The following is a 23,454-nucleotide window of genomic DNA, read 5'->3' as shown; positions in this document are numbered from 1 at the left end:
TGGCAATCAGGGCATAACTCTTGGCCATGACTCCTGCGTAGGGGACCTCAGTATGGAATTTTCCATCAAGAACACACCCAGTTGAACCCTGAAGACTGGGAGACTAGGGGAAGTGCAGATAATCTGCTTCACTAGGAACTTTCCCAATGGAAAGACCACTCACATCTCTGGGTATTGGTCAGAAAGACCTCAGTTGGGACTTAATCCATGTTCTCTGTAATTGGCCTTTGGACATTCATTCATGTTGTACTCATGCTGTTATTAGGTGCTTTGGAGTTGGTTACAACACACAGCATAGAACAGAACAAAACACTGCCCGGTCCTGTGCCATCCTCATAATTGTTCTCATGTTTGAGTCCATTCTTGCAAGCACTGTATAAATTCCTCTTGTGGAGGATCTTGCTCTTTCCCATTGTCCCTCTACTTTACCAAGCTTATGTCCTTCTCCAGGGACTGGTCTCTCCTAATAACATGCCCAGAGTACATGAGACAAAGTCTCACCATCTGGGCTTCTAAAGAGAATTCTGGCTGTTTTCCTTCTAAGACACATTTTTATGTACTTGTGGCAGTCTGTGGTAATTTAAACATTCTTCTCCAGCACCATAATTCAATCACATCATTTTTTCTTTGGTTTTCCTTATTCAATGTCCAGTGTTCACAGGCATAGCCGTAGCCTTCTGCGAAGCCAGGGCTCAGAATTTAAGCTTTAACCTCTTTACTTGATTTCTCTGCGTTGTAATATTCATTTCAATAGCTAAATAGAAACTTTCAGGAAAATTTTGTGATTAAAGGGTTTCTTAATGATGTTAACAAGTTGTAATGCCTGTGAAACATGTTCAGGGGAGTTGTAAACTTGAGCATGGGACAAGGTTTAGGTCTCCAAATGAATGCCAAAAGGGGCATACCAATTTGCTGAAAGCCTCAACCTGAAGACTTCCAGTGCAGGCTTCATAGGACAACAAACCCAGGGACCTGAACTAAGTGCCCAGATGGACCCCACTTCAATAAGCCCAAGCCCAAAGACACTCAGCTTCACTTCTGTGGGTCAACAATTAACTTCACCAATTAAGTGCCCAGAGATACCCAACTCCACAAGCCAGCTTCATTCACAATATCGCTCATCTTAATTTGCTCTGTGGGTTGGGAAGTCCATCACTCTGTTCCATGTTCTGACTCCTAGTTCTGGTTTTGCTCATCTGGTAGTATAGATTAGTGGTTCTCAACCTTCTTAATGCCTCGACCCTTTAATACACTTCCTCATGTTGTGGTGACCCCAACCATAAAATTATTTCTGCTGCTACTTCATAACTGTAATTTTGCTACTATTATGAATCGGGTGACCCGTAGGAAAGGGTGATTTGACCCCAAAAGGGGTCGCTACCCATAGGTTGAGAACTGCTGCTATAGATGTTATCTGGATCCAGGCAATTCACTGCACAGGGATCTCAAGTCCATAGGACATGTTCTACCACTGGCTTTTGCTGGTAATGAGATTCCTCCTCTTGCTTTTCAGAGAGCTCATTTTATACACAGCAGAATGCTACACCAGGGAATTATGTTAGAAATTACCCAAAGGTGAATCCTATTAGTATCTTTCCCCATCATCTTCCCAGAGCCATGCAGGGAAAGGTCCTTTGGTGGGAGTTACAGGCTTTGGCTGGAAGAGTTACATTTAATAATTCAGTGAGCTATGCACAGAAGGCAAGACTAAGCTTCAGGGAAGTGTGTAATGTGGCCAAGGCAAAAAAGTCAAATGTGGTATAATGGGCCTTACTCACAGGTGCCTGACATCTATGCTCCTTTTTTCTGTATTTACAAGTACCACCTTCTGGCCGCTGCTCTTCACAACACTTCACTCTTAGGAAAAACCTACAATAGTACACATTCTCACCAACCAAAAGAATTATGAAGAGACATTTCCTTAAAAAAAATAGAACAAATGAAAAAACAACCCTAACTTTCAGTGTTGGTTTTAGAGCATGTTGCTAGAAACAATGTCCACTCTGAGCCTAAAGAATAGCGTTGCCAACCCCCTGCCTTCCCCAGGACAATGCTCATTTGATGCTAAGAGTGTAGGTTTTATGTGTCCTCTGGTATGATTTGGTAAGGTATATTTTAGGTCTGAGAATATTAAAACAATTTCTGTGTAAATTAATTGTAATTGCCTTTTCACTTTGTGACTTTATGAAACCTTTATGAAGGGTTCCATTGGAATGGTTTGCTTTGAGATAGTGGAGGAAACCTGTAAGAGGCTTCATGAATAGTGGGTAATAAAATTTAGCATATGGGAAGATGATTGATAAGACTGATCTGGCGATTCTTGCTATTCTTTAGGCATTTGTGAACAATAGAAGGATTTTGTGCAAAGAAAAAGGCATTATCAACTTTGCTGAGAAGGATTAAACTGCCAGCATCATGCAGGATAGATCAGAGAAAGGAGAGACTGTTGGCAGGGAGACCAATTAAGATGCTGTCACGCCAGGAAATATTCAGCTGGGTACCTGGAGAACTAAGAATTATCCTTTTGAGATAATGAATAGTGGATTTTTCTTTACAAAGAATCATTTCACTTGTATAGTAACTTGATTTATAAAGCAGAAAATCATGTTTAAGTTAGAATGTGCACTCTAACTTGAAAAAAAGGAAAAGAAAATCCTGATTGCAAAATTAAGTACCTAGGGAATCCTCTGAGTATCTACAGAGCTGGTGGTTACTTTGCTGAGGCTGTTAGCTCAGCATTTATCTGTGAGTGACTTGTAAGTTTTTTCTTTAGAGTACTCTTTTTCCAATAATATGATTCAGAGTCTACCAAACATCATTCAACTGTAATAAAATTGAAGTATACACATGCTTTATTAAAATACTGAATCTCAAAGAATTGTTAAGTACAAAGACATTTAATTGTAAAATTTTACCAATAAAATAATGCCCTAATATTAGAAATGTTTCTAGGTTGACCTTGCTCTCCATTCATATGAGCAATCCCACTAATCTAATTTAGGTATTCATAAACTCTTGCTTAGGCTTAGGCAACATACTTCAATATACTTCTAACTGATCTTCAAAGTTTATTTTTTCCCCTTTCTCTCAATCGCTCCAAAGTCAAAAGAGTTTTCACAATTACTTAAGATCATTACTTAATATGTTTTTTGTTTAGCATGGCATTCAAGTCCTTTAGAGTATAACACTTAGCTAAAGCCTTAGTAAGATTCACTTAATCCTTGTTCTTTTCTATTAGAAATGTCTTTGGCTTTATTTTCATTAGGGGAATTCCTATGTTATCTTTCAAGGCCAATTTATCTACCTCCTAATGACCTCAAGTACAATAAATTATTATCTCTGTACTGACCAGCCCTCTCTTACAGTAGTTCTTCTCTTAGAGCTGGAACATCTTGCTAGCAAGTATTTATTTCTACAATTATAATGTGTTTCAAAGCTTGTTAAACAGGAAGAAGTCAAACATTTATTGAATGGATGATTGTATACTGCATGTCAGAGAATGGCATGCCCTTTTGCTGTATACATGCATGTTGTAACTCGAACCATGTCCTATTGTCTCCGGTTAACCCAGAGAAAATGTGCCTAGATTTAGATAAGATTCCAAAGGAAGTTATTAAAATTACAGAAATGAGTCACAGTGGCCCACAAATCATATTATCCTTTAAATTACTTTTTTATGTGGCAGAAAATGGCATTATTATGGCCTAAAATGATGTCATGAAACTTCATATTTTCCCATGTGCAAAAAAGTATAGAAGCGGATTTTGTTACCATCAGTCTCGTGTTACTGGATCATTAACAGTTGTGGAAGAAAATGGATAGTTCATCGGGACAATCACTTTTCCTGCTGCAGACCTGATTTGAGTTGATTGCTTACCCACTTAAAAAACTTGATTTAAAAACTTGTTGCAATCTCATTCCTTATTCAGCAGTGGGAATATCCTGTAGGAAAGCCAAAGAGGCTTCCACAGAGAGAGGAGCCTACATTATGGAAGTCAATCCAACCCTGAGAGAGTGATATTTATTCAGGAGATGGAAATATCAGTACCCTGATAATCCAAATGGCTCAGCATATATACTGCAGATTTATTGTAATATCACCTTTATAGCATTTCAGTAGATCTAAAGAAGTGTACGTATAGTAGTTACTGAGGAAGATTTTATATGGAAACTTCAAAGGAATTGATACTGTTATCAAGAAACATACTCTTCTTGCTTCAAATGATCTTATTATTTCTCTTTCACAGAGTTTAGCACTTTACAGTATGTACTGCAGATATTTATGAGGAGACTACAACTTATCTATACTATTAAGAAGCCATGAACTATGGTTTATATCCCCTTGACACTGGTCCAGACCGGACTCCTGCAACTGTGCATTCGATAGAAAGTGGAGCGGCTGATGGTTTTAAACTGTGGACCTTTAGGCTCTCAGCCTATTGCATAACCACTTTGCTCTTGGAAAATATTCATTGGATAAATAAATGAGTGGTAGCACTATTGTCTCTAAAAGGATGGAAGTTTTAGAACGACATGAAAGTTTAGTAATGGAAGAATAATTAAAACTGAAATTTTCCAGATATTTACAAATACATAATTCATAACAGTATCTAAGAAAAGATTTAAATATTAGTTCCAAGGCATAATTGGAATCAGAGAAAGAGTTTTTGAAATAGTCACACAGATCGCTAGTCTCAATTATATATACAATTTTATAATAGACTTAATGTTAGGGTCTCGTTCAGCGAGACCCTCACACGGTGACCCGGAGGGGCAACGAACCTGGATGGGAAAAAGAAACAGACATGGGGCAAGACAAGTGCTGATCAAGCCCGTTTATTTTGCCAAAACTCTGGGTATATATTCACAACAGAGAAGGAAGTGGGAGGCACATATTCCAATGAAGCACACTGTGTAACAACTGCACACTGTACAACAACCAGTCAGCCACATGTTCCCAATAAGGTACAAAGGGTGCGCAACAGTACTCAAAGACATCGTGGTGATGTACCGTGTGAACTTATCACTATGTTCCTAATATGGTATATCTGCAGTTCAATGGGTGCTCAGTACTTTGACTAATGGCAACAAGGTCAGTTATCGGAACTGCCCATGCTACAGTAGCTTGGAATGTGGGGGTGAAGTTGGGCAGGAAACAAAGCCTTGCTGTTACAAAGTGGCCAAGTTTCTGCTACGTGTCTGAGGCCAGGGTCTTAATGGTTATCGGCTCCCAACAACTTAACTTAGTAAATATAATTGGTTTATATACAGCTATGATTAAAAATTCATAAAGCCATGGGATAATATGCAAAAATCATTTGCAACTAATTGAAGAAGAGAAATATGTCATAATTGTCATCTATAATCCGTAAAAAAATAAGGATTAACTGATACCACTATTGGATGTTTTGGACTGCTAAACACAAGGTCAGTGGTTCAAACCCACCAGCCTCTGAGTGAAATATAAGGTTATCTGTTCCATGATAATTTTACAAAAGCCCCAGAAACCTCTATGAGGTCAGAATCAACTCAATGGTAGTGAGATCATACTAATAGGAAAATGTAACCAATCCTTCTTAGAGCCTAGAAGAGTGGAAAAAAAAGAGTAGGTGAGTCAATTCAAGTCATTGAGTAAGTGAGTTAATTTAGTATATCATGTGCTCTAACTCTAAGAACTCCAAGAATTCTTTACATCCACCATTCACACCATCATTCTCTGAACTGAATTATTAAGTGCAGGGAACAATTGCCATTGGCAGACATGCTCACTATCCTGATGCATGAGATCTCAAAGCTCAATAGCAAAGGAAATTAACAAACACAAACATACACAAACACAAAAAGCATCCCAGTCTGGTACCATTTTGTATGTGGTAAATACTTTGAAACAATCATTCTATCATATTGTAGATAAATAATGAATGTTTAAAGTTGTTACAAACAGCAAAAGTGGAATAAGTTAAATATGGTTCCTTTAAGATTGAGGGGCATTTATATTTTAGAAATACTTTGTATGACACAATGAAAATAAAAAGACACAAATCTCCAGAAAAATGCCACAAAAAATTGACTATATCTGTGGGAAGAGATGATGTCAAAGCTCAATATCAGCAGCCAAAACCAGGCCAGAGGCTGAGTGTGGAACAGACCATCACTTACTCAAACGTAAGTTCAGGTAGAAGTCACAGAAAATTAAAACAAGTCTAGCGAGCTAGAATGCAGCCTTGGGTGTATCTCACTGAAGTTTGGAGACTATTGTGAGAGTAGATTTTATTCATTGAACACTAATGACAGAAGACTTGGAAAGCTGTGTAATGGTATCAATAACATCAAGAAAACAAAAGGTCACCACACCGAGGCAAAGCACTGGGGGAGTGCAGCGGAACATCAAGGGAATGGAGCGGCAAGGTCCCCAGGGAATGCTGAAAGTGGACTTTGGGGCCAGGGCATGGTACCCCAACAGACTGGACTGGAAAACACTCCTAAAGGCCAACAAACAATCATTGAACTAGCTACAAGGTTTTCTTTCTTGATGTGTTTTGTTTTGTTCTCTGTCAGTGGTTTGTTGTTGTTGTTGTTTTGTTGCATACTGTTGCTTTGTTTTCCTCTGTCTTGTTTTTTAGCATGTTATAATCTCCACAGGTCTGTCTAAATAAGATAGGCTGGATGAACTATCTGGAGGAAAAACAACAGGACCGACAGTTCCGGGGGGACTTGGGATAAGGGGAGGTGGGGGGTAAGGAAGTGGTGTTAGCAAACCCAGGGACACAGGAACAACATGAGATCCAAATTGGTGGTGATGGGGGAGTGGCAGGCCTGGTAGGAAATGATCAAGAGTAAGGTAATGTAATGAAAAGGTATAGCTGTAACCTAGGTGGGGACGGAGCATGATAGTGGGGCAGGAGGAAAGTCAAGGGAAATATAGGAAAGAGCTAGGAGGAAAAGGGCATTTATAGAGGTCTAGACAAAGACATGTACATATGCAAATATATATATGAGGATGGGGAAAGAGATCTATGTGCCTATATTGATAGGTTTAGTGTTAAGGTGGCGGAAGGACATTGGGCCTCTATTCAAGCACTCCCTCAATACATGAATATTTTCTTCTATTAAATTGGCACTCTATGATGCTCACCTTCCCGACACAACCGCTGAAGACAAAGTGGGTGAACAAGCAAATGTACTGAAGAAAGCTGATGGTGCCCGGCTATCAAAAGAGATAGGGTCTGGGGCCTTAATGGCTTGAAGATAAACAAGTGACCATCTAGCTCAGAAGCAACAAAGCCCACATGGAAAAGAACACACCAGACTGTGTGATCACTGGTCCTGAAGGGATCAGTTATCAGGCATCAAAGTACAAAAAATCATATCATTGGGTGCACACCTCCATGATAAGATTGCTGAGGACAAACAGGTGCTTAAGCAAATGTGGTGAAGAAAGCTGATGGTGCCCGGCTATCAAAAGAGATAGTGTCTGGGGTCTTAAAGGCTTATAGGTGAACAAGCGGCCATCTAGCTCAGAAGCAACAAAGCCCCCATGGAGGAAGCACACCAGCCTGTGCGATCATGAGTTGTCAAAGGGATCAGGTATAAGGCATCATCAAAAAAAAAATCTTACCATAGGGAATGAAGGGGGAAGTGCAGAGTGGAGACCCAAAGTCCATTTGTCGGCCACTGGAGATCCCCTCACAAAGGGTCTAGAGGAGGAGATGAGTCAGTCAGGGTGCAACGTAGCACTGATGAAGAATAGAGCTTTCCTCCAGTTCCTAAATGCTTCCTTCCCCCACCCTCCCCCGCCCCCCGACTACCATGATCCAAATTCTACCTTGCAAGTCTGGATAGAGCAGAGGTTGTTCACTGGTGCAGATAGGAGATGGGGGCACAGGGAATCCAGGGTGGGTGATATCTTCAGGACCAGGTGTGTGAGGAGTGATACTGGGAGGGTAGAGGGTGAGTGGGTTGTAAAGGGGGAACCGATTACAAGGATCTACATGTGACCTCCTCCCTGGGGGCAGATAACAGAAAAAGGGGTGAAGGGAGACGCCGGATAGGGCAAGATATGACAAAATAATAATTTATAAATTATCAAGTGTTCATAAGGGACAGGGGAGCGGGGAGGGAGGGGAAAAAAGAGGACTTGCTGCAAAGGGCTTAAGCGGAGAGCAAATGCTTTGAAAATGATTAGGGCAAAGAATGTACAGATGTGCTTTATACAATTGATGTATGTATATGTATGGATTTTGATAAGCATTTTATGTGTCCCTAATAAAATGTTAAAAAAAATAAAAATAATAAAAACACACAAAAGAGAAGAAGAAAAGATCCAAGTGGATATCAGAAGAGATTCTGAAAGTTGCTCTTCATTGTAGAGTAGCTAAAGTAAATAGAAGAAAAAATTAAGTAAAAGTGCTGAAAAGAAAAGGTCACAGTGCAGGTTAACAAGACAAAGTATTATAAGGAAACATACAAAGATTTAGAGTTAGAAAACAAAAAAGATCCTGCTAACTGTATCTCCAGATGAAAGAAAACTAAACTAAAACAAAAGTTCTTTTGAGATTTTAAGTGATTCTATGGGTGAAATGTTGAATGATTAAAGCATCTAAAGAATATGGAAGGAATACACGGTCATTGTACCAAAAAGAACTGGTCTACAAATGATACTTTAAAAAGTAGTCTAAGCGGCACTGAAGGTAGTATCCACAAACAAGGCTCCAGGAATTTGCAGAATACCAACTGAAATGTTTCAGTAAGCTGATGAAACAATGAGGGTACTCACTCTTCTATGCCAAAAATATTAAAAGACAGCTACTTGGCCTATTGACTGTCAAAGGGCTATATTTGAACCCATTCCAAAGAAAGGCAACCCAAGACAATGTGGAGAATATTGAACAATACTATTCATATATCTCATGCAAGTAAATATTTTTGGCTGCAGACCATTCAACTACAAGTGCATCAGCACATTAATAAGGAGTTACAAGGGATTCAAGTTGGATTCAGAAGAGAACCTAGCATGAGGATATCATTGCTGATGTCCGATGGATCTTAATTCAAAATATAGAATACCAAAAAGATGTGCAAAGACATTTGACTGTGTGGATCATACCAAACTATGGATAGCCTTAAGAAGAACAGGAATTTCAGAACACTTCATTGTTCTCATGTGGAATATGTACATGAATCAAGAGGTGGTCATTCAAACAGAACAAGGGACTGTTGAGAGGTTTAAAATCAGGACAAATGTGTGTCGGGGTTGTATCTTTCAAGAGCTCCTTCAATCTGCAATCTGAGCAAATAAATTTGAGTAGCTGGACTTATAAATAAGAATGGGCCATCAGAATTTGAAGAAGACTTATCAATAACCTTGGATATGCAGATCATGCAACTTTGATTGCTGAAAGTGAGGAGGACTAGAAGTACTTGTTCTTGAAACTCAAGGACTGCAACCTTCAGGATGGATTGCATCTTAGTGTCAAGAAAACTCAAATCTTCACCACGGGACCAATAGATAACAAAATAAATGGAGAGAAGAATGAAGTTGGCAGGAACTTTATCTTGTAATTGTAGACTTGCATCTTCCAGGAAGGCAGTTTTACTCATGCTAAGGAGCAAGACTATCAAGTAGTATCCTGATCATCTCAATGACATATGCAACGACAACTTACTTATCTGGAATATTTGTAAAGTGTACCAAAGTTCAATGCAGTCTGCAGAGAAAACTGAACCAGGAACACCAACACAGCAGGACAGTAAATCAGCTCAGACTAAATCAGCTGAACAAGCATCAGTCTCCAAGAAGTGCCATTCTCTTTAAATATATATATATATATATATATATATATATATATATATATATATATATATATATATATATATAAAGATAGGTATTTGTTGATATACATATGTACACATACATTTTATATATAGCAATGGGCTTAATCTTTCCTCAGTATAAGAACAGCTTTTTCTAATAATGTGGCACTGTATGATACTCAGGATACTCACCTTTCTGACACGATTGCTGAAGACAAAATGGGTGCATAAGCAAATGTGGTGAAGACAGCTGATGGGGCCAAGCTGTTAAAAGATATAGCCTCTGGGATCTTAAAGGCTGAAGTTAAACAAGCAGCCATCCAGTAGGGAAGCAACAAGGTAGGCATGGAAGAAGCACACCAGCCGGTGGGATCATGAGGTGTCGACTGGAATAGGTATCAGAAGTTCAAAAACAAGCAACCAAATTGACGTGAAGGATATAGTGTGGAGACTCAAAACCCACCAGTAAGATAATTGGGCAGGTCATTACAGAAGGGTCACACAGAAGGACTGACATATCCAGGGTGTGATATAGCACTGATGAAACACGTAACTATTCACTAGTTCTTTAATATTTCCTCCCCTTACTATCACGTTCTTTGTTTTACCTCATTAATCTTGTTAGATGTGTGTATGTTTATTTGTATAATTAAGTTCATTTGATGCATGAAAGACAAGATAGATAAATCTTCAGAAATAATAACAGGAGTAATGATTCCCTAAGAGTCTGGGAAAAGGGAGAGGGATGCTGATAGCAATGATGAGTGTATAATCTCACGCTAAGGGAACACATAACAGAATTGTAGGTGAATGGATACATTGGAAGGTGTAAAATATATATTTGGTATCTTACATGGGATCTTATGAACTAAGACTGTTGTGGTGTTCCTTAAAGCAGATCACCTTGCAGGAGAAGTAATAGCTGCCTCCTTTGATGGGGAAAACATTCTATTTTGCTTCCTTCAGCAAACAGTGCATCATTAGCTCTTCACTTTTTTAAGACCTTCTGGCAGAGCCTTCAGGTCAACCTCTTGAGTAGCCAATGCTTCAGCTCTTATAGGAGGAATACTCATAGCCCTGTGGAGCATATCAACGATAACTCAGGAGAAGAAGATTTATCAGGAAAGAAAAGGACCAAATGATCTCCTCAGCAAATTCTACTTTTTGATATTACTGTATCTCCTAAATTCCCCCAAACAAGCAGGTATTTCTTTAAAGGATAGCTGTTAACACCAGAAGAAAAGAGCAAGCCTAAAGAAGAAAAGCTTCCTGAAGAATTAATGAACTCATCATTAGAGACATCAAAGTCCTGTAAACACTCAAATACCCAGAATTTAACTCTGCCTGTGCCAAGTGCTTCAAATTCAGCAATAGTTGGGAACATTTTTTTTCCTGCCCAAACTGGTCCCTATAAAGTGAACAGGATGAAAATACAGAAAAAACTTGAAGTTATACGCTATACAATTGGACGGTTGAAACACACCACCTTTAAGGACCCTTCAAGTTAGTCTGTGGAAGAAAGAATCCAATTTATGAGACAAACAGATCCTCAGACAACAGCCCTTCTGGCAGATCTCTTCAGACAACGTGAAAGTGATGGAAAGGCTTTGTTGTACTAAAGAGTGAGATGGTGATAAAATATTTGGCCTTTATACTTGGACCAGCGTTAAACTACAATGTAGTTTTTCATTATACTGATAAACTCAAATAAGGAAAATATCAATAATAATAAGTTTATGTAACTTTAAATTAGGCATACTTTCTTAGGTGTCATGGTAATTTAAATATAAAATATTTTTCACTTTCAGCAATTTTCTTTTTATCTATAATCTATCTATGATCTATCTATCATTTATCTATCTATAATCATTTTATTGGGGGGGGTTTACAGCTCTTATCACAATCCATCCATCCATCCATTGTGTCAAGCACATTTGTACATATGTTGCTATTATCATTTTTGAAACATTTTCTTTCTATTTGAGTCCTTGGTATCAGCTCTTCATTTTTTTCCATTCTTCCCCCACCCTCCTTCCCTCATTAATCCTTGATAATTTAGATTTTTTTTTCATGTCTTACACTGACCACTGTCTCTATTCACCCACATTTCTTTTAAAAAAATCATTTTATTATGGGCCCATACAACTCATCACAATTCATACATACATCAATTATGTAAAGCACATTTATACATTCAGTGCCCTCATCATTCTCAAAACATTTGCTCTCCCCCCAACCCCCTGGCATCAGGTCCACATTTTCCCCCTCCCTCCCCACTTCCCCTTCCCTCATGAACCCTTGATAATTTATAAATTATTATTTTATTATTTTGTCATATCTTGCTCTGTCCCACATCTCCCTTTACCCACTTCTCTGTTGTCTGTCCCCCAGGGAGGAGGTCACATGTAGATCCTTGAAATCGGTTCCCCCTTTCCAACCCACCCTCCCTATGCCCTCCCAGTATGGCCACTCACACCACTGGCCCGAGGGGATCATCCACCCTGGATTCCTTGTATTTCCAGTTCCCATCTGTACCAGTGTACATCCTCTGGTCTAGCCAGACTTGCAAGGTAGGATTCAGATCATGACAGTGGTTGGGGGCAGGGGGGGGGGCGGGGAGAAGCATTTAGGAACTAAAGGAAAGTTGTATTTTTCATCATTGCTACATCACGCCCTGACTGGCTCGTCTCCTCCCCAAGACCCTTCTGTAAGGGATGTCCAGTGGCCTAGAAATGGGCTTTGGGTCTCCACTCTGCACTCCCTCCCTTATTCACTATGGTAAGATTTTTTGTTCTGATGATGCCTGATACCTGATCCCTTTGACACCTTGTGATAACACAGGCTGGTGTGCTTCGTCCATGTGGGCTTTGTTGCTTCTGTGCTAGATGGCTGCTTTACCTTCAAGCCTTTAAGACCCCAGACGCTATATCTTTTGATAGCCGGGCAACATTTTGTTTGTTTGTCTCCTGGTTTATACATCAATCATTGTGATCTGTTCTCCCTTTCTCCCTCCACCTCACCCTTACTCTTCTGTTATCACTACTCTAATTATTGGTCCTGATGGGTTTATCTGTCCCCTCAGAGACACAGGATTTCTTATGTTTCAAGGTCTTATCTGTTCTGGTGTACATGCTCTGGGCTAGCTGGATGTGTAAGGTAGAATTGGAGTCCTAATGGGGGGGAGCATTAAGGATCTAGAGGAAAGCTATATGTTTCTTTGGTGCTATACTGCACTCTGACTGGATCATCTCTTCTTTGAGAGGATGTCCAGTTGTCTACAGATGGACTTTGGGTCTCCAGTACCCCCTCCCCCTCGTTCACTTCATTAGGATTGTTCTGGGTCTTTGATGCCTGATGCCTGATCCTATAGACACCTCATGATCACAGAGACTGGTGTGCTTCTTCCATGTGGGCTTTGTTGTTTCTCAGTCAGATGGCTGCTTGTTTCTCTTCAAGCCTTTAAGACCCCAGAGGCTATATCTTTTGATAGCCAGGGTACCATCAGCTTTCTTCACCACATTTGCTTATGCACCCGCTTAGTCTTCAGCAATTGTGTTGGGAAGGTGAGCATCACAGAATGCCAGGTTATTAGAACAAAAGTTCTTGTGTTGAGAGAGTTCTTGATTAGAGACCCAATGTCCATCTGCTTCCTTAATACTTAACATATCAATATATGTACATAGATCTATTTTCCTTCCTATCGTTATATATAAATATATTTACATATGTACATGCCTGTATTTATATTTCTACAAATGATGCTCTATTCAGAACTGCAGGCATATATTACAGTCCAATCTTCATCATTTTTAGATTAACATTTTCAACTTGGCTGTTAGTTTTGTATATCTTTATTTTTAATTATAAAGTTTATACATATATTTCATTTTAAGAAATAAAAGAAAACTTTTGCTTTTGGTTAATATTATATCTAGAACCCAGACAGCTCAATTCCAAAAGGGAAAATATTCTAAAAGGGTAAGATTTTCTAAGATTAAGTTCAGGAGATGATTTAATTTGAAAACAATTTTAAGTTAACTAGAGATCATCACTCAAATATTTTATGTCTGTTGATACAATGTTCTGTTCATGTATTCCCAGTTTCCAGAAAGGGACTAGCCATATAAATGATTTCCCTTTCTGTTACGGTTGTGCTTCTTATGTTATGGTTGTTCATATTTAAAGATCAAAACAAGCTTATGAGTTTTGTGAAGTGTTCTAATCAGTTTTTTAAAAATCCATTATAGATTAGATAGGATGGTCCTTTTTGCAGGAATTATTTACACTGCAATTTTAATGGCATCTGATTAATTTTTTTAATAGAATGCCTGTTAGTTTAAAAGTCCATATTTTGGCTGTTTCCACACTTAAGTTGTCATTAAGTATACACATCTCTCTATAAAAATACCCATCTTCAGTTTCTTATGATATATGTTTTTTAATGAATGCATATATTTCTCATATGGCACTTACCATATTTATACTTTATTCTATACCTGTAGGTATACAAGTAAATCTTTTCTTTTGGAATTTAAAAGGTCACTTTGCACTGCCACAGAGGTAATGGTAAACTATGTGTATAGTTAGATGTTGTTATTCTCACTCTTTATTATACTTACTCTTTATTTTACTCTTCAAGGGATAAGAAACAATCAGTAGATTGGTTTCCGTACAGGGAAGTTCTCTGTTTTTATGCAGTGTTTCCTGTTGATTTGTTTAGTTCTGAGCCATTTTGATGCGACGTTTAGCCGATTTGTTCTGACTTGTTATTTTGGATTTACTTTCAAAAATTAAAACTTGCAAAGGGAAATGGTTCTATATGTTTATTATTGATTTCTACAACTTTTGGTGTAATATTGATAAACGATGAGAATCAGTGCTAATGGTATTAGCCATTTGTTGTACATGCCAACACAATTTATACCAGTTGTAAGAATGTTCATTTATTTTTTAGAAAACCAAATTTACTTTACAGATGAATCCAACTATTTACTAGGGTATATGTGGTTTTAAGAGTGCTACCTTTTGCCTTTTATAGATAATATTCTAACTTAACCTTAATCTGTTTTAAATTCTTTGCATGAAGATGTTATGCCCAAAGACTTTTTTAAAAGTGTTGTAAAGCAGGGATGTTTCTTTGAGGATTAGGGTGTGCCTGACACAAGCCAGGGTATTTTCAATTATCTCAGATGCTTGTTGATATGGAAGCTGGAAGAGGAATTGACATTTTGAATTGTGATGTAAATTCTGACTCATGGAGGCTTTGGTAATACATCAAAACAAGCAGAAGTGTTGAATGGAATGCACATTTAGACCCAGAGAATTGGGAGTGATTGCTCCAGAGGATCAATTTGATTTTTCTTGGTAGACTAATCTCAAAGTGAGGTGGTTTAGAGTTGTGACAGCATCTAAGTGAAGGCAGCATGAGCCAGTTTAGTTTGAATTCTTTCTGGTTTCATGTTAGAAGTATGACCCTTTGCCTCATTTTTCATATCTGTGAAATAGTGCTTATAATATTTCTAATGATAATTGTGAAGATTAAATTCAGACAAAACACATTTTACTTAAAGAAATAATACATATTAGCTCCCTTCTCCAGTGTTCAGCTCTGAGAGGGCAGAGTTTGAACACTCCTCTTATTTCCAGGTTTCAAAGAGCATCTGCTCAACATTTGTGAAGGCTCACTAAAATTGCGTCTTTGAGTGAAGTTTTTTTTTGGTGAAGAGTATATTAGTGTTATTCTGGGTTGAGTAGAGAAACAAATTAATAAACATTCGTATGTGTATAAGAAAGAACTTTATATACAAGAGAAATTGTACATTAAGAAAACATCCCAGCTTAGTCCAGATCAAGTCCACCAGTCCATATTACCTCATATGTCGATACTTGTCCATATCTTCCCTTTTAGACTCACACGGCCATGCAAAGACGCCAAAATCAGGAAGCACCACAGGCCAATGGGTGGAAAGTCCTGTGGATGTAGTGGTGGTGGAAGCATCTCAGTGCTCGTGTGGTTTTCCACGCGGCTCGTCCAGCTCCAAGGCTCTGGCTATATCAGTGTAGCTCCATGTGGCTTGTCAACAGGAATGTTTCACACAGAGTGACTGTGTGTCTGGCCTCCAGTGAGCTATTTATTCTGTCGTGCCTCCAAATGAGGTCATCAACCTGCGACCTGGTTGACAGGCTAGACTCCACCCTTTCACTCTTAATAGTCTTAAGTTGACACCAGATTATGTAACTACGACAATTGATATTTGAATACTTTTTAGAATTGCTACCAGATTTGTGTTATAGACATTGCAAATATGAGACTGAATGTCTACTTTTATTGAAAGTTAATTGAACAAATGTAGATTGGAATATATTGTGCTCAATTAAGATCCTTAAAGCTCAGCATTCTCACAACAAAGTTACACTTCGTAAGAAATAACTTTTCAGTTTGTGAACTTTGTTCTTTAACAAAATACCAGATCTGATATCTTGAATTTAATATGTTCCTCTACAAAACTTATTTGAGATAGTGCCTCAACCATTTACTTATTCCTGCTACTTAAATAATTCTTATTTATATAATAAAAGTATGCAAAGTTGATGCTTTTCAATTTTAATTTTAAAAAGATAAAAAGTGATAGGACTTATTGAATAGGCGAGTCAAAATAATATGTTTAGAGTATTTCTGCAGCAGAAAAAGATTTTGACACTTAAAAAGCATACATTTGCTGTAGAAGAAAGCAATGGGAGATCCAAATTGCACATTTTTCTAAATTTGTTCATTTGACTTGAGTATTTTTTTAAATCTTTTTATTGGGGCTCGTAAGGCTCTTATCACAATCTGTACCTACATCAGTTGAGCAAAGCAACCTTATACATTCGTTGCACTCGTCATTCTCATAATTCACCTTCCACTTGGGTTCCTGCAATCAGCTAGGTTTCCCCTTTTTCCCCCGTCCCTCTCCCTCACCGATCCCACCCCTGGTCCCTTGATAGTTTATAAATAATTATTATATCTTATCTTACACTCCCAGGCATCTCCCCTCACCCGCCTCCCCATTGCCCTTCTCCCAGAGAGAAGGTTACACATAGATCTCTGAGATCGGTTCTCCCTTTCTACACCCTCTTCTCTCCTGGTGTCGCCACCCCCACCGCTGGTGTTGAGGAGTTCGTCTGTCCTAGATTCCCTGTGTTTCCAGATCCCTACTGCACCACTGTACATCCTCTGGTATAACCAGGTCCGCAAGGTAGAATTGGGGTCATGATGATTGGGAGGGGAGGAAGCGTTCAGGAACTAGAGGAAGGTTTTGAGTTTCATTGTTGCTACACTGAACCCTGAGTGACTCATCTCCTCCCCACTACCCCTCTGGAAGGGATGTCCAGCTGTCTACAGATGGGCATTGGGTCCCCATCATGTACTCCCCCTCTTTCACTGTGATGTGATTCTCACCACCACCCCACCTTTGTTGTTGGAGACCTGGTCTCCTCTGCCCTTCACGATCACCTATGTTGGTGTGCTGCTTCCGTGTGGGCTTTGTTGCTTCTGGGCTAGATGGCCGCTTGTTTGCTTTCAAGCCTTTAAGTCCCCAGACGCTATATCTCTCAGTAGCCAGGCACCATCAGCCTTCTTCACCACACTTGCTTATGCACACTTTTGTCTTCAGCGATTATGTGAGGAAGGTGATCACACAATTATTGTTTTTGTTTGACTTGAGTATTTTTTAAGGAGGAAGAAGGTCTTTATAAAATATGACAATGGCAGGCAAATTGTTCCTTTTAACTTGTTTAATGATCACTGCACTAGGAGTTCTGGTTCCTCCAAGAAGAAGGACGTGTAATAGCCTTTCTATGGCGCTCGGTTCTGAGGACGCAGAGCTTCATTTGAATTCTGGCTTCATTATAAATGCATATGTAACCTTTACCTAATGAATTAACCTTAAGACCTTGATTTTCAGAACTCAAGGCAAGAATCAAATGATTGTACATACTGTCTAAAAGTAAGAATACATCCTATGTCAAATTCAAATAAAGAAATGGAGTGAAGGTTCAAAACCAGTTTGAACCAGGGGAAACACTTAAATTAACAAAGTAAAGCAGGTGTTTGGGGAACTGAAGTGGAAAAGACAAGTATATTTATATGGTAAAATCAGGAACTAACAATACAATATTCATGACTAGTGTTCAGTGATTTGGAGAATGGGAAGTGGGATATCTTTAAGCAGGGATTAATAGGGAATGGTACAAAGCATATAGGTAGATTACTGGGATTCTTTATATTCTTGAATTGCAGAGGTACCATAGAGTGAGCACTGGAGGGCACAACATTATCGTGAGGCATTCTTTAAAAGAAAACTCTTTGTTCAAATAGTTCTTTGGGTAGAATATTTCCTGAGAGTCCAGTTGTGTAGGAAATTGATAAGGCTGGATTATCTGCTGCACAAAAGGTGGATAAGAATGAGGGTCTGTTTGTTCAGGAGAAGAAGGCTGTGTCTAGAGGTTCAGTTCACAATCTTTCTTAGCTTGTTCAGAGGACTAGAGCTGTTTGTTTCAAGACCACCTTTGGAAACATTCTTTTCATATCTTTTCCTATATATTTTAATCTGTTCAAAGATTAGTAATTTTTAGAGGAATAGGAAGATATTGAAATGGGGGTTGGACCTAGACTCAGGTTAGCCATTTTTATTTAAGCCAAGTACCTCAATTTTATGAATCAAATACGTTCGCTTCTTTTTAATCTAGGATTTCCATAAGCAACCTCTTGTTGCTATTCTAAAAATGATTTTTCCCCACATGGTTTCGCTTACTGTGTTTTCCTTTTAGGAAGTCACTAGACCTGAGACACTGTCATCTAGACACTCCTAATATCTTTGTCATGCTGTTGTTTAGCATTCTGCTTCTGTGGTTTTTAATTGAGAGTGTATGTGAGCAAGGTCATATAACAGGAACAACTTAACTTTTTAAAAAGCTAGTAAAAAAAAAACCCTCAAAATTTTTTTTAAAAAAAAGCTAGTCAGAGGAGTGAAGTTCCTCTATCTTCCTGTAAACATGAGTTTTTACCTATATGCATGACCTTTCTCATAGGAATCTCTCTCTCTCTCTTAAAACTTTTTTAAGGAATCTCTGTTTTGGAATGTCTATCACTCAGATGTTTTGTGTGACATTTAATTAATCCAACCCCTACAAATATAATAGTCAGCATGATCAAATAAATATTTAAAATCTTTCAAAACTAGGCATTGATACCATTGAGCTGCCTTCTGAAATGGTCAGAAGAGGGCAAGTTAGCCATGGGGCTTACAGTACATATCCCAGACACTTGCTAGTGAACTTTGTGAAGTCTTCTTCCATGTATATAAATGTGTATTTGTCTCAGAACAGCACAAAATGTTGGTAATGGCACATGTGTTAGTCTGGGTTGACTAGAGAAACAAATCAAGAGACACTCATATGTGTATAAGAACTAACTTTATATAAAAGAGTAATTGTATATTAAGAAAACATTCCAGCCCAGTCCAGTTCAAGTCCATAAGTCTGATATTAGCCTACATGTCCCATACCAGTCTATAAATTCCTCTTCAGACTCACACAGCACATGCAATGATGTCGAATGCTGGAAGATCACAGGCCAGTGGGTGGAAAGTCTTGTGGATCCAGTGGAACCATCTCACTCCATGTGGCATGGCTCTCCACGTGGCCCTTCCAGCTCTGGTTCTGGCTCCATCAGCGCAGCTCCATGTGTCTTGTCAACAGGAACATGAAGCAAAGAGAGTGTCTCCTGCCTCCAGGGAAGAATACAGGCGTTCCCAGAATCCTCAGGAGAAGGCCATGCCCACACAGAGGCCTCATTGACTATGGCCTGATTGACAGCATAGACTCCACCCCTTTTCAAGACTCCACCCCTTTGGAGATTATGTAACTGCCACAGCACAGATGCATCCTTGTTGGTCAAAAAGAAGTCTAAAGAAATGTGATTGTTTAAGACTATTTTAGCTAAAGGTTGTAAGCATCTTTCTTTAGAAGTCAGCCAAGGTGACTGATAGATTATGCACTAATTTTCTAGGTTAACTACTCCGTAAGTGGGGGTAAGGGCTTAAGGGAATGTCCAGTTCTCCTCATGTGATTTTAGCTAAAGGATTAGAACTTTGAGTTCTGTTTTGATATAAATCTCTTTGGAATGTTTTTTTTTCTTTTTAATGGACTCAATCTGTCTATTCAGTGAAGATTCTCATTATAAACATGAGTATCTAAAGGAATTCCTAAACAACCCACAGTCCATTGGCCCATGATTTTAAGCTATTTAAACAGGACAACAGCCAAGCATGCTGTTCATTTACTTGTTATTTGGGTTCCATTTGTAGGAAACTCTGAAACTCCACATACAAGTGTTATCCATGGGGTACAAGTCATACTGCAGTGGAAAGGAATTCTTTATAGGAGACCTACAAAAGTGGAGAATATTTGAAAAGTCTTTATAGTATCAGGGAAAGTCAATTCTTATTTATTCTGAGATTTTTTTTTTGCTGCTATTCTTTTCAAAGCAGAAGTATAAACTGAGAAAGACTCAGACTACAGGGAGCTAGAGTATAAATGCTACAGGTATTTGACTCAACTTGGGTTAAATTAAATCCATATAGCATGAGCTGTTGGACAAATCCATTAAGGTGCCTGCTCAAAGGCAATACTACAGTTTATTATAGTATCAACTACTCGGTCGTAGTCTATAATGGGAAGGGTGAAAGATCAGTATTTTCTAGTCTCCATCTAGTCCTGATCTATGGCAGCAGTCAGTGAGGTTACCAGCCACTGCTTGGGATAATGTAACAAAGGTACTTTTGTAACATGCACTACTAGTAAGGGTTACAGTGTAAAGTAAGAGGTTATGCAAGAGAAGCACTAAAGATTGAATTAGTGAACTGAATGATAGATATTTAATTATATGCCAATGAAACTTTAAAAAACCACCTAAATAACATATGGATAAAAACCAAAAGAAATGTGTGAAGGATCTTCAAAAGTTCATGAAAAAAACTTATAGAAAAGCTATGTATGACCTTAAACAACTTTTTGCAACAAAATAAACTCTCACTAGGAACCCTGATGGCACAGTGTATTATGCATTGGACCGCTAATAAAAACTTCAGCACTTTGAAACCCCAGCCTCTCCGTGGCAGAAAGATGAGTCTTTCTACTCCTATAGAAACTTACAGTATCATAAACCCACAGGGGCAGTTCTATCCTGTCCCAATAGGGTCACTCTGAGTGAGAATTAACTCAAGGACAATGGACTTTCTTTCTTTTTATTGGGGGCTCATACAACTCTTATCACAATCCATACATACATCAATTGTGTAAAGCATATTTGTACATTCTTTGCCCTCATCATTTTCAAAGCATTTGCTCTCCACCTAAGCCCTTGGCATCGGGTACTCATTTTTCCTCCTCTCTCTTACTCCCCCCATCCATCATGAACCCTCGCTAATTTATAAATTATTATTTTGTCATATGCTACATTATCCAACATCTCCCTTCACCCATAATCTGCCTTGGATTCCTAGTGTTTCTGATTCCTATATGTACCAGTGTACATCCTCTGCTCTAGCCGGATTTGTAAGGTAGAATTGGGATCTTGGGGGGCAGAAGCATGTAGGAGCTAGAGGAAACTTGAATGTTTCATCATTGCCACACTGCACCCTGACTGGCTCATCTCCTCCCCACAACCCTTCTGTAAGGGTTGCCTATGTCCATTTGCCTATGTCTTGGGTTCCCAATCTGCACTCCCCCTCATTCACAGTGATTTGATTTTTTGTTCTTGATGACTGATACCTGATCCCTTTGACACCTCATGATCACACAGGCTGGTGTGCTTTTTCCGTGAGCTTTGTTGCTTCTGAGTTAGATGGCTGCTTGTTTACCTTCAAGCCTTTAAGACCCCAGATGCTACATATTTTGAAAGCTGGGCACCACCAGCTTTCTTCACCACATTTGCTTATGCACCTAGGCAGTGGGCTTTCTTTTGAGAACTTTTCGTAGCACATCCATTGAATAGGTAAGGAAAATAAGAGAGCAGTTTGAAAATATTCAGTGGCAGAACAGCATGAATTGTGAGAAAATCAAAACAAGAACAAACAGCAATTTTATGGTGAAACTTGAGTGGATGGATGTTGAAATCATTGAAAGCTTTTGGGAACACTACTCCAAAGAGATCAGCAATTTGTAAACGGATAACTCACTTTAAAAGGGTAGAACCCTGGGAACAGGAATTAGAATAGTGAAACCAAAAGGATAGGGGGAAGGAGAAGGAGAGGTGGGGAGGGAGGAGGGTACTGATCACAATGAATGGCACATAACCACACACCCCCGTCCAGGGAGAAGAACAACAGAAACCAGAGGGGAAGGGAGACAGCAGTCGGTGTGAAATTTGAAAGTGTTTAACTCTCTACAATCTATCAAAAGGCCATGAGGGTTGGGGTGGGGGTAAAAAAAGAGGAGCTGATTTCAAGGGATCAATGGAAAGTAAATGTCTAGAAGAGAATGATGGAATATGTGTACTAATATGTCGGATGCAATTGATGCATGGATTGTAACAATAGTTGTCAGAACCCCCCAATAAAATGAACTAATAAAAATAAATAAAAGATCTATGATATTAAAAATATGTACTGAGAAAAGTAGCCAATGATTAGTGGGAGACTGTCTGGGGAGTGCTTTACAGAATATCCTCATCCACTACAATAGTTTTCCTGCTCACTTCTGTCACCAAAAAAGGGCAGTTATTTGTATTTCAATATTATTTTTCTGTGAGCTCCACAATTCAAGTGGAATAAATGTGGCTTTCTTTAATTAAAATGGGTGGATACAAGGTTTTATTTTCTATAATATATCAGCACAAAAATAAGTAAGATGTTCCAGATAGACACTTTTCTACTGACATTAAAGGTAATATTTTAGTTTATATATATTTAAATATACATAATATCTAGGTAAATGGAAGATATTTAAATATATTTATTTTTGAAAACTTTATCTGCAAAGCATTCACTTTGTAAGATTAAATTAAAATTTGACGATTTTTTTTCCTGTTTGCAGTAGCATACACGATCATCAAACTACTACTAGAATGTTCACACCTGTTACTGCAAGTTTCAAGCCCAGGGGAGCACCTGAGCATTTGCTGTAGGTCAGGGTGGGGCTGTCTAGTACCAGGCTGCACCCACTGCTGGGCAGGTCCAGCCACACTGGACCCATTCCCCAGACCATAAATTTGACGATGTTTAAAGAAGCTGGTCTTACTCAAGTTACAGTCAGTTCAAGTTGACCAGTAAAGGGGGACCATAGGTCATCCAGTGATAATCTCAAGTGAGTTCAATTTATGAGGCCCAAATAGTGTAGATATTAAGTTTAAAAGGACTAGAAACAGTCTTTGGATCCATGGCAGGTATAACAGTTGGCCTGCTAGGGCTTTATGATGTCGTTATTCTTTCCACAAAGCCAAATGCAGGAAGGAAACAAAGACCATGAAGCCTATGAAAAACTGGAAAATCTTATGTATTTCTCTTACTACTTTTCCATTTAGAGAAGTACTTCTATAAATATAAACAGTTTTAAGATCTCCTCAGGTGAGAATAATATTTCCCAGGAGATTTTTGCCAG

General features: G+C 38.6%; 1 protein-coding gene and 1 non-coding gene across 2 annotated transcripts in view; one reads left to right on the top strand and one right to left on the bottom strand.

Annotated features, from left to right (window-relative positions):
• Positions 1-23,454, top strand: part of DLG2 (discs large MAGUK scaffold protein 2) — a 2,300,776-nt gene that overhangs the window by 347,093 nt on the left and 1,930,229 nt on the right. The gene's annotated exons all lie outside the window — the stretch shown is intronic.
• LOC142447723 (small Cajal body-specific RNA 16) lies at positions 22,879-23,061 on the bottom strand. The gene has a single exon (XR_012784381.1).

This window comes from Tenrec ecaudatus, chromosome 4, assembly GCF_050624435.1.
Source record: "Tenrec ecaudatus isolate mTenEca1 chromosome 4, mTenEca1.hap1, whole genome shotgun sequence".
NCBI lineage: Eukaryota > Metazoa > Chordata > Mammalia > Afrosoricida > Tenrecidae > Tenrec > Tenrec ecaudatus.
Note: the sequence above shows the minus strand (reverse complement) of the source record. Positions and strands in the feature narration are given on the sequence as shown.